Source organism: Notothenia rossii (assembly GCF_949606895.1).
Source record: "Notothenia rossii genome assembly, chromosome: 9".
NCBI lineage: Eukaryota > Metazoa > Chordata > Actinopteri > Perciformes > Nototheniidae > Notothenia > Notothenia rossii.
In genome coordinates, this window is record NC_136907.1 from 56195412 (window position 1) to 56206976 (window position 11565).

Consider the following 11565-nt stretch of genomic DNA (forward strand, 5'->3'; position numbering starts at 1 on the left):
TAATCATGCTGTCTAATCAGCATCTCGATATGCCACACCTGTGAGGTGGGATGGATTATCTTGGCAAAGGAGAAGTGCTCACTATCACAGACTTTTTCAGATTTGTGAACAATATTTGAGAGAAATGGTTATTTTGTGTATATAGAAAATGTTTTAGATCTTTGAGTTCATCTCATGAGCAATGGGAGCAAAAACAAAAGTGTTGCATTTATATTTTTGTTCAGTGTAGTATAATCACACAAATTCTGTGTTTTATATTTAATAATTCTGTGTTCTTTATTTATTGATTGTTCAATACCTGACAAGGCCGGAGATGAAATATCTACATACATCTTATAAGAGTATAACACATATGTATAATATCAGTTAAAATAAGTGCTTCAACATAGTTAACATTGCTGGAGGTATGCACAAATATTGATAGATGGCTTGTAATGCACTATTGAGGAACCTGCGACCCAAGTTTCTCATTCATTGCATAACTACACCATTTGTGTATATGATATGTCAATAAACCTTAGAAAATCTTGAAATCTTGAAAGGGATGTGCAAAATAGTCATTATATACAGTCTTTAATTAACTATTAGTAGAGAATAACGAGTAATGAATATACTTTATAGGGATCCTATTAATATCTAATAATAAAAATAATGAAATTCAATAACATGCTTTAACCACTAGGTGTCCCTTTATATCAGCTATGCACCTTTATGGTGTAAATACAGCCTATCTACCAATTGGATCAAATATAAAAGTCAGCCGAATTAGTGTTGATACTGCAAGGAGACGTATTGTGTGAAAAGAAATGTAAGATGTTGTTTAATTGCTGATATATGTATGATCCACGTCACGTTTTCAGTGTTGGCGGCAGTTCGTCATGTTTGTCTAGAAGTCTTCTCATCAAATAAATAGAGAACTAACGCAAGAAATTTGAAGATCACGTGACATAGCGGCAGCCATTGGAATGAATAGTGAAAAAAAACGTAGGGATCCTACAATTTCAGAGGGGTTTTTGTAGAAATACTACGTCCTACGTTGTGGACCAACGTAGTTATTACTAGTGATGGCAGTTTGACACTGAAGCTTCGAACGGAGCTTCAACCCTGGACTTCCTATTCCATAGAAGCAGTGCTTCGAAGCTTGCTTCAAATCACGTGACATGTGACGTCCGAAGCAGCAACTGCTTCAAATCACGTGACATGTGACGTCCGAACCAGCAACTGCTTCATTTCCTGAAGGAATCAACTCAATGGTTCGCCGTTCAATCAGGTGATTCAATGCACTGCCTCGTCTCGATTCTGACAGGTGACAGGTTGAAACAGTTTCAAATTTGAGCGCTTCAACACTTTATAACCGCTCTAAACAATGCGCAATGTGTGGGTTGTTGTCGTAGTTTGCATTGTTGCTGTTGAGTTGTTGTTGGCATTGCATTTGAATTGGATCATTATAGAGCAAGCCAGGAAGAAAAATAGGTCGTTCTGGCTCGTGAAACACTTCGAAATGTGGAGAAGTTGTGAACAAAAAGACAATGAGTAATATAAAAACACTTCGATGGTCTAAGGAATTGATAACCCAGTGGATAGAGCCGGCGGCCAGGATGCGGTGATATCCTCCGCGCAGCTGGTTCAAAGCTCGGAATAGTTAGACATTTAATCATTGCTTTTCAACTTTAATACTTTAATAACTGATAAAAAGGCCCTCTCCGCCCAAAAAAAATTCTAGCACTCTCTAGTCTCTTCTCAATAACCCAATACACACTATTTTCAATCTTTAATTGCAAATAGAACATGATATTCAGTCTTAGTGTGTGTGTGTGTGCATCGAATATTTTTCAAGGCAAAGATACGTTAAACCCACCGCAGCCTTGCACTTCGCCAGGAGAGGTCGCTGTAACTGAAGCTTCGAGAAATTAACCTATTTCCTAGAGCACCTCTAGTGGTCGTGTAAGAAACAACATACAATTTAAAACGTGTCTCTGGTCGTAATAAGGGCATGAACAATCGGCCTATATGGTCGTTTTTTGTAGGAGGACAGGCTGTAACATGAGCATGCCTACAAGCGCAGTAACAATGCTAACATGCTTACAGCAAGTGTTTAGCCTGGAATATGCATAAAATGTAAGTGCAGCCTTGTATCATGCTAACATTCTCTGATTATCGTGATGCACAAAGTACAGTTGAAGCTGACACAAATGTCCTTCGTTTTGCAGCCATTTGGAAATGACCATCATTTTGATAGGATGATTGTGTTTTTTTTTAAATCGTTTATTTGAACCGGGACAGTGCACATCGATGAACACTTTAAAACAAAACAATGCTTACAAGCATAAATGAGCCGGATTTTAGCTTTAAGCTAATTTCCATCCGCAGTCCCCTCACATACAACATACAAGATCGTAAGTGGAACATTAATGTAATTTCATTATATCCACAAATATAAACGTCATGAAGCAAATAGTTCGCGGATCACTAAGGTATAAGGATACATGAATGTATTTTGTGCGGAGAAGACATTTTACTGCTCTGTTGTCCCACTCATGACTTCAGACGGAAATTCCAGGTGTGATCAACTTTACTTGGGTTCATCATCTTGGCACCATGAACCCGTCAACCGAACTGCAATCCATCATTTTGTAGGGATATTTCATTATAATACAAAAAGGATGAACGTTTTGAGAATAAATCATGGCAAACTGTAGACTTGGTCAACAATGAAGCAGGATACTACATTCATTTCTTTTTTTTACTTAAACTAAAAACAAAAAAAGGTTTATTCCCTACATACACCCATACATTATACTCACATTAAAAGAAAACAAAAAAGTAAAAAGGTGTCATCTTTCCATCTTATGCTCCACTCTAAACTGCGCCGTATGACTGGGCTTCTCTGGGGACCGTGAATGTCTGTTCAAAATTGTATTCCATCTCATTCACTGGTCATTGAGCTAGCATGGCTAAGGAAAAAAACAAACATATTTCAGAGTTAACAATTGTCAGCTCTGGATAAAATGTGATAGAGCTGATCTGTTTCTGGAACAGCTGTTGAGAAGTGTTACTTTAATACTCTTACATAAACATGAATCTAACAGTCACACTTTAGCTTAATATTCATCTTTCATGCAGCGATGTGTTACTGCTGTGTCTATAGATTACTAATTTCCTGTTAAGTGAGCCATTTGGCCAGTTAAATGCTTCCCTATAGATCCGTATGAGCCTCAGACAATGTCTCATTGATTGATGAATTATTATCACAGGCACTTATGCCTTCTTCCGGCTACATCAACCTCACACACGAAAGCTCATATGCAGGTGCCTGTTTATTTTTGAATGCACAGAGACCATGCAAAGGGGGGAGAAGAAGGGGAGACATAACTTCACATGAATGATATGCAGACGTCTGCCACCCCCCCCCCCCCCCCCCCGTGCTTCTCTTAACTCATCCATCCCCATCTGTTCAGTCGAAGCACGGCACAATCTGGCGCACTACAACCATCAGGTGTGCGCACAACCCCCCCTCCAGCCTTTTATTACCTCACGCACCCGACTTTAAGTCCCTGTTTGTCTTCAAAATAAGGGTACAAAGTACTCGGAGAAAACATCCTCAGACCAGACCCCAACCTCTAATTATTTCTCTTGATTCCCCCACTACTAGACAGGCAGCGGCCAAACGTGTTACTCCCCAATATATCGTTCCTTTATTCGGGCCTGATGTGTGAATCTGTATGTGCGCTCCTCCTGACCTCCACTGAATCACATGCCAGTGTTGGAAACAGCTAAACAAAAGCGGATGAGACTGAAAAGCAGTGAAAGGAAGAATGAAGAGGGGAGGTGGGAGGAGTTCGCAGGGAAAACCGTCCTGTGCGCTTCTAAATCACCATTGGAAAGTCATTAGAAAGCTGGCGGGGCCGGGCGGAGACGGCCGCACAGATTGCGCGCTCCCGAGCACAATACCGGTAATGAAGTGGAAGCTAAGAGGGAGTGTCCCAGGACAGATTTCTTTGCACTGGTTATTCCACTGGCCCTAAAGTTTCCCCACAATCTGTATGTGGGGTGTAAAAAGCTGCATTCATGAGATGTTAACCGCTTTGTTTGTCGGGCGGAATTTATTCAAAGTGTTGCTGCGATCAGCGACAGATGGGCTGGAGGGTGATGGATCGGAGCAGAAGTTAACTAAAGGAAAAAGAGATGGAGAAAGGACAATAAATGTTTAGTGTAACTGGACGTTATCAATCTGGTGGCGTTCTGGTGCCAGTCCATGCCTGCTGCTGCATTCAGATCTAAATGTGGCTCAATCACATGTACTCTGTTGGTGAAATCACAATAGAAGCCCTGTTATTTCTAGCATTGTCAATAAGGCTGTCTTCATTAAATCGAGCCTATTTACAACGTAGTTTGGTAGGGGTTGTAACTTCTTTTTCGGCTGAGTCAGACATTTTCGGATTCTTTTTTTAGTTGTCCAAAATTCCTTTAAGATATGAAGTTTAAATTGGAGTGCTCCATTTATTATGTTTGCACTTTCTATTAACCCAAGCACTTTCTATTAACCCAAGCACGCTTTAAAGCAGGGGTCCCCAAACTTTTTTCTCTGGGGGCCACATTATCGTTCCTGACTGTGATGAGGGGCCGGGATCGATCATGTGGGCTGTATACTAGGCCACTGCCTGTTATAGCCATAATTTCTAGCACAACATAGTTCATCATTACAAGTGATTTGCAAAAGAAGTGAGTACTTCACATGTTTTTCAATTTGAAATACCACAGGTATTCCTTTTATTTTCTAATAACAACCATGTAAAAATAGCAAGGAAAGGTTAGAAAAACATGGTGATTGACAGTTTATGAGTGATACAATAGAAATGGTAGGCCTATATTACAGTGAGATGAGAAATCATCAAGACAAGAAACTTGGTGAACAATATATCAACTAACCAACTCTTATTTGCATATTCAGGTGAGATTTTTTTTGTTCAAGGTGAAAATGCAATGAGCACCCAAACACTTTTACAGCAAAATTATCATCCCTTTGAAATAGGAGATTGAGATGAGGGGCAGTGCATAAAGAGGAGAAAGAGGAGAGAGAGGAGAGAGAGGAGAGAGAGGGAGAGAGAGAGACAACGATGGAGAGGCAGATGCTGAGAGAAGAGATTGGGAGGAGAGACTGAGCAGTAAACCCTCGGCAGGTTAAACTAGAAGAGAGTAACAGAATGGGAAGTCAGCAATATGTGCAGTAGGTTAACTGAATTGGTACTTGTAGCCAGGGTGGAAGGAAGGATGGATGGGCAGTGATCTTTGAGGTCAGCAGTTGCAGTCCCCTCTCTTGCTGCCTGGAAACCTGGCATAAAGGGATGACATTGGACACATTCAGTAAATTACATAAATATGCTGCCTGTTGTTCCTTGTGATGTGATTTTACAAATACAGTGTAGCATTATTCATTAAAATTCATTAAAAACATTAATCATATTTCATCAAAAAATCATAGTTCATGTTTACAGCCATATAAAATCGTAATAGTTAAAATCAGTATATTTACCATATCAGTGTGAACTGTGTGCTTGCTTCTGGCTGGTGAGAAGTCCGATGTCTGGGTGTAGCCTAGTGGTTGCCAGTCTCAAAGTTTGATGCAAATGTTCATCTGAGAGTCTGTTCCTCGTTGGATTTTTTATTTGCTTCATGCGGGAAAACGTCTGCTCGCAGGTGTAGGTGCTGCCAAAAACGGTACACATCTTCAGAGCATGTTGTTTAATGTTTGGGTAAGTGCCCTCTTGTAGCTCAGCATAGAACTCAAGGAGGTGGTCAGGCTTGAATGCTTCTTTAAGGACATCACAATTCTGCAGCTCGGCTAGTTCAAACTGAAGAGAGGGAAGTGCGTCGTCAATGTCAGCAGCAAAGGGGTTCTGGAACAGACTTATGTCTTTGTTGTTGACATGAAGCTCGCGGAAGCGCAGACTGAACTCTCGCTGCAGCATCTCCAGGGCATCTTTGCACTTCGCGACTGGGAAAGGGGCGGCTGGTTTCTCGGCGCAGTAGCTTTGGGTGGCAGGGAGATGTGTGAAGTCCAGCTTTTGGACCTGTCGCACAAGGAGCTGCAGTTTGACCTCGAATGCTTTTATGTGGGAATACATGTCACTGATGAGATTCCCTTTGCCTTGGAGCTGTAGGTTGAGGTGGTTCAACAGTTCAGTCACATCAGTTAAAAACGCGAGGTCCCATTTCCACTCCGGGTCGGTCAGCTCCCGTACCGTTTCACCTTTAGACTGGAGGAAGGTGTTGATTTCGGGCAGCAGGTCATAGACACGGCGCAATACTTTGCCTCGACTTAACCACCGGATTTCGGTGTAGTACAGCACATCCTGGTGAGCAGACCCCAGCTCGGAGAGAAAGGCCTGGAACTGCCTGTGTTTCAGCCCATTTTTCCGGATGTAGTTGACACAGTGCACAACCACCTTCATCACAGACGCCCACTTCAAAACTTTGCAGCACAGCGCTTGCTGGTGAATCAGGCAGTGGACTTGAATCGGTGGGGCGAGACCTCGTTCCTCGAACTCGCCGTTCAAGCGCCCTACTAGACCCCTCGTAGATCCGACCATGCTAGGCGCACCATCTGTAGTGACACTGGCAAAATTAGCCCATTGCAGACCAAGTTCGCCCATTGTTTTGCACACTTCGACAAAAAGGTCTTCTCCAGTTGTTGTGCCTTTTAGGCTTCTCAGTGATGCCAGCTCCTCTGACACTTCAAAACGTGTGTTGACTCCACGAATAAAAATCAACAGTTGTGCCGTGTCCTGTACGTCATTACTTTCATCCATGGCTAAAGCAAAACACTTGAATTCTGCGGCTCTCTCTCTCAGTTGGTCAAACACGTTACCCCCCATCTCCTCAATTCGTCTCGTCATCGTTTGTGCTGAGAGACTCACCCCACGGAAGGCATCTGTCTTCTCGGGACACACCTCCTCGGCCACAGCCAGCATCATGGCCTTCCCGAATTCTCCGTCTGTGAACGGCTTGCCGTGGGTAGCCAGTAGGTTAGCTACTTTGTAGCTAGCTCGGACAGCAGCCAGGTTGACCCGGGATTGACGAAGGAAGGCATCCTGTTGAACAGCTAGTCCGCCTTTCAGACGCCGAACCTTATCATCTCTCGCTAGCCCGCTCAAGCTAGCATACTCTCTGTGCCGGGTTTCGTGATGGCGGCGAAGGTTGAATTCTTTAAACACGGCCACATTTTCTTTACATATAATACAAATGGCACGGTCCTTCCATGGAACAAAAAAATAATCCTTGGTCCATTGTTCTTTAAAAACCCGACACTCTCTGTCAATTTTCCTCACTTTACTGCACGCCATTACACTGCTGTTCAACTGTAGCATAATATTTTCTGCGCATGACTTCGATCAGCTTGTAAGGTGGCGGAAATTCGGTCATAAACATACGTCATATAAATAATACAGACACACATATTAAATTATATAAAATATAAATGGTTAATAAAAAAATATTTTAGTGTTAAAAAAACAAGATACAAATGTAACAGATGTCAACCAGAACGTTACATAACGTTGCTTTTAAAGCGTGATAGAGGCGCTGGCGATCTGATTGACAGTTCCACTGTTTGGCTCATGGCCACTACCAGAGCCGCTCTGGCCACTACATACTGACGGCCTCGAGTTCTAATCTCAGGTGACGGAATGAACAGCGATTACCGCCCTCGTTTGGAGAGTCATGTTATTATTTCAAAAAACAAGTTGGACAACTAAAATAAAATATTTAAAAAAATATTTTATTATTTTTTATTTTTTTCTTCTTTGGGCCAGTTCAAATGGTGAGGTGCAGAGAGGTGGAGGGCCGGTCAAAGGGGCGTGGCGGGCCGTATGCGGCCCGCGGGCCGTAGTCTGGGGAACCCTGCTTTAAAGTGTTCTGTATCTGTAAGCAAATGTTCACAATTCTCTAACATGAATTATACTGCATATAAAGCAAAAGGATACAAACCTCTTTTTCATTGTCACTGGCAGTGTATTATAAGTCCCATAGTTATAATCAAGGGTGTAACTTTGGTTTGAGAAGTGGGGGGGACACAAAACAGGGGGTCCTCCACAATGAAACATTTTCTCAATTTAATTCCATTTCCTGCCTTTCTACAAATATATTAGGGACTATAGTGTTAACAAATCCAAGAAAAATGTGTAGTGTATATAATGAGTGTGCACACTTATCTAGTATCCTATCCATGTGAGCCTGTTTTATTTGTGATGACCTCACATCCTCTAGGGGGGTCCATGCACCCCCGGGAAGATTTGTTTCTTTAAATTGAAGTTGAATGCATCAATCTGGTGCACAAATTAAGAGATTTATGGATACAGCTCTCAACTCATATGAAACCGAACTGTATAGCTATTTCAATAATCAAAAACCATTAAAATATGCTCACAACCAACAACAAATCATTGATAAACTCCTTTCTCCTATCTTTGTGTTACCTAGTCTGCATTCTTTCTTTTTATTTATGCATATTTGACTAATCACTCCCCTTTCAAACTGTGTTTTTTATTTTGTACTGACCTATAGTTCACATTGGAAGGATCTCTTAACGTATTTTATATACAACTAATATTAGATGGAAATATTTGTTTACATAGATGACCAAACCGTTTGAGACCCACTGAGATAACTTAGACTAAAGTTTACAACCTAATCACTCAGAGTCCTTTACCTCCCTGAGCTGACGTTATCTCTCTCAGTCCGACAGGAGAGGACTCTCCCCCTCCTTAATGTTGAAACAGCTTCTAATCTCCGTTAGCTCCAAGCAAGCACCAAATGCTAACAACAACCCACGTAACTCTCAGTCTCTCTCTCTGTCTCTCTCTCTATTTCTCTCTCTCTCAGTCTCTCAAAGTCCGACAGGAAAGAGCTCTCCCTCTCCTTATTGTTGAAACAGCTACTAATCTCCGTTAGCTCCGAGCTAGCACCAAATGCTAACAACAACCTCCGTAACTCTCTATGTCTCTCTCTCTCTGTCTCTCTCTCTTTCTATCTCTCTCTCACAAGATGCACTCGTGCCACACACACAAAGACGCTCCTCCGTGACGATGACCGCTTGCGTAAAAAATAATAATAAACACATTTAAAAAGTGGGGGGGACACAAATGGGATTTTGAAAAGTGGGGGGGACATGTCCCCCCTGTCCCCAGTGGAAATTACGCCCATGGTTATAATGCATCAAAATCAATGTTACAATGTGATTATAAGTTACTGCAAGTGCTCATTTGTTGCTTTAAGGGAAGTACTGAAATTCAAGAGGCAGATATATCAAGTCACCCTAAGTGCTTATTAAATCTAAAATATTAGTGCACAATTATACAATTATGAATTACGATTCTGGACCTTAAGTCCAATACCATTCCTGTATTATTGTGAAAGAGCACTATGAATATTTATGAGTTAATGATAATACACAGTCCTATGAGCAGGAATATTTTCAATGTACTATCGGGGATATGTAAAGATAAAGATTCAAGGACGACGTTAGGGCTGCATGTACCCATTTTTTGTATTAACTTGATTCAATGTTACGTCGATAAAATGTCAGAATTAGCACAAAAAAATATCATCAAAAGCAAGGTGACATCACTAAATCCCTTCTTTTGTCCAACCAGCAGTCGATAAATGAAAGAAAAGCATGTAATTATCACAGCAGAAAAGCTCGAGGAAATGTTTGTTGTTTTGCTTGAGTGAAAAATTATTCGATTTTTTATCTATTTATCATCTCAGATTTACACTTTATAAGGTTCAGGCAACACCTACAAATCCCTGGAAGAATCTCTTATAAACAAAGTTCAAATTAGTTGTCACTTTTGACACAAGAAATGACCTAGGCCTATCTAACTAATTCACCATGAGATGACCTTTGCATGTGTGTCATACTTGGGTCTCAGGCTATAACCTTTATTTGTCACCTTGTAGGGTCACACAAAGGGCCCTATTAACCTGCACACCACTTTATCATGCGTCCAATTTTCGATGGGTTCAGTATAATGCAGGTTGAATGGACCCATTAGCCCTCTGTATATGAAGTGCGATCCTCTCTTAAAGGCCTAGACACACCAACCTAATTTTGGCCGTCGATAGATGTCTGGCCGTCGATGAGCGTCCTGTCGCCCTACTCAGATTGGTGTGTCCCGCACCGTCGTGTCTTTTCGGCCGTGCCGACACCTTCCGCTCCTGTCGGCAAAAGGCTGTCGGCAAAAGAAATCATTCTGATTGGCTGTTCCGCTTAGCGAATCAGTGCATGAGAAGCGAAACGGAAATAAAGAAAGCACACACAGACGGCTATTATTTTTTGATTTTCCAGTACCGCACTAAACCTGTTTTCGATTATAAGTCGTTATGTAAAACGGTCTGTGAAACAGTCTGTGATGGACGAGAGTGAAAATGGAACGCACGCTATTTGTTGTTTGTATATATCATGCAGTGTGTCTTCCGGTTGCCTCTTTTGAATTAAGAATACACACTACCGTCACTTGCTGGTAAGGAGAGTTATTGCCACTCACGCATGCGCATTGCATACGTGCTACTTGGCTGTCGGCTTAAGTTTTTGCGTTGTGTTCCAGTGCAACTTTTTGGCCAAGACGCAGGGGACGTGAGGCGACACAACAATCGAGTCCGCCAGGACGTGTTCTTTGGTGTCAGTTTGGTGTGTCAGGGCCTTAAGACCTCCATACAGGAGCCTGACACGAGTTTCTCAAGTGTTGCACTCTGCAGCTAATGCTCGCATTCACTGCTAATCATTTTCATCAATAGTGCGGAGGCAGACAGGGCCCTGGAGTGCGGTGCTGCGCCTGAGAGGTGATAATTGGATAATTAGTGCAGGCGACCAATTAGGACTTTGTGCTTGTGATGGCACGCGAGTTAAGCAAAGGTTAGCTGAGTGGGGAAGGAGAAGGGGGGGGAGAGAGGGGCTTCTGATCGATCATCCTAACCCCCCCCCCCTTCCCATACACACACATACTCCCTTCTCACCCTCATGTTCTCTCTCTCTCCCCCACTTTCTCCTTCCATCGCTTATCTGTGGGACAAAAGACACCAAATCGCCGATTTCCATCTCAAAGAGTTAAGCCCCGACGAGAGGCAAGGGATCGGGCGACCCGCTTCAGACCCCAAATACCCGGCAATCACTAGAGCAAATGGGACCACAATGGTGGGGAGAATAAAGAAAAAGAGGAGAGGGAGGGAAAGGAGGGGCGTCCTCTAAAGACATATTTATATACGTTAAAGAAAATGCTAATATGTCTCGTGAAGAATAGAGGGGATTTTGGAGACCCTCTAATTCTGCTTTTGTTGAACTCGCGTGCAGACGGACGAGATCGACACGCTGGTCACGTGAGAGATATCTTTTTTTGTTAGGTGTGTGTCTCTTTCAAACGAAAGATTTGGGTGAGGCTGGAGAAGCCCGTCAAACATTGTGGGGAGAGAAACAAAAAGTCTGTCCAATGCAGGAGCACATGCACGTGCAGGGAGTTTAATCCGCGAGGCGAGACTAGTGTAATTTGCCTTTGATTGCTCTGTCTTTCT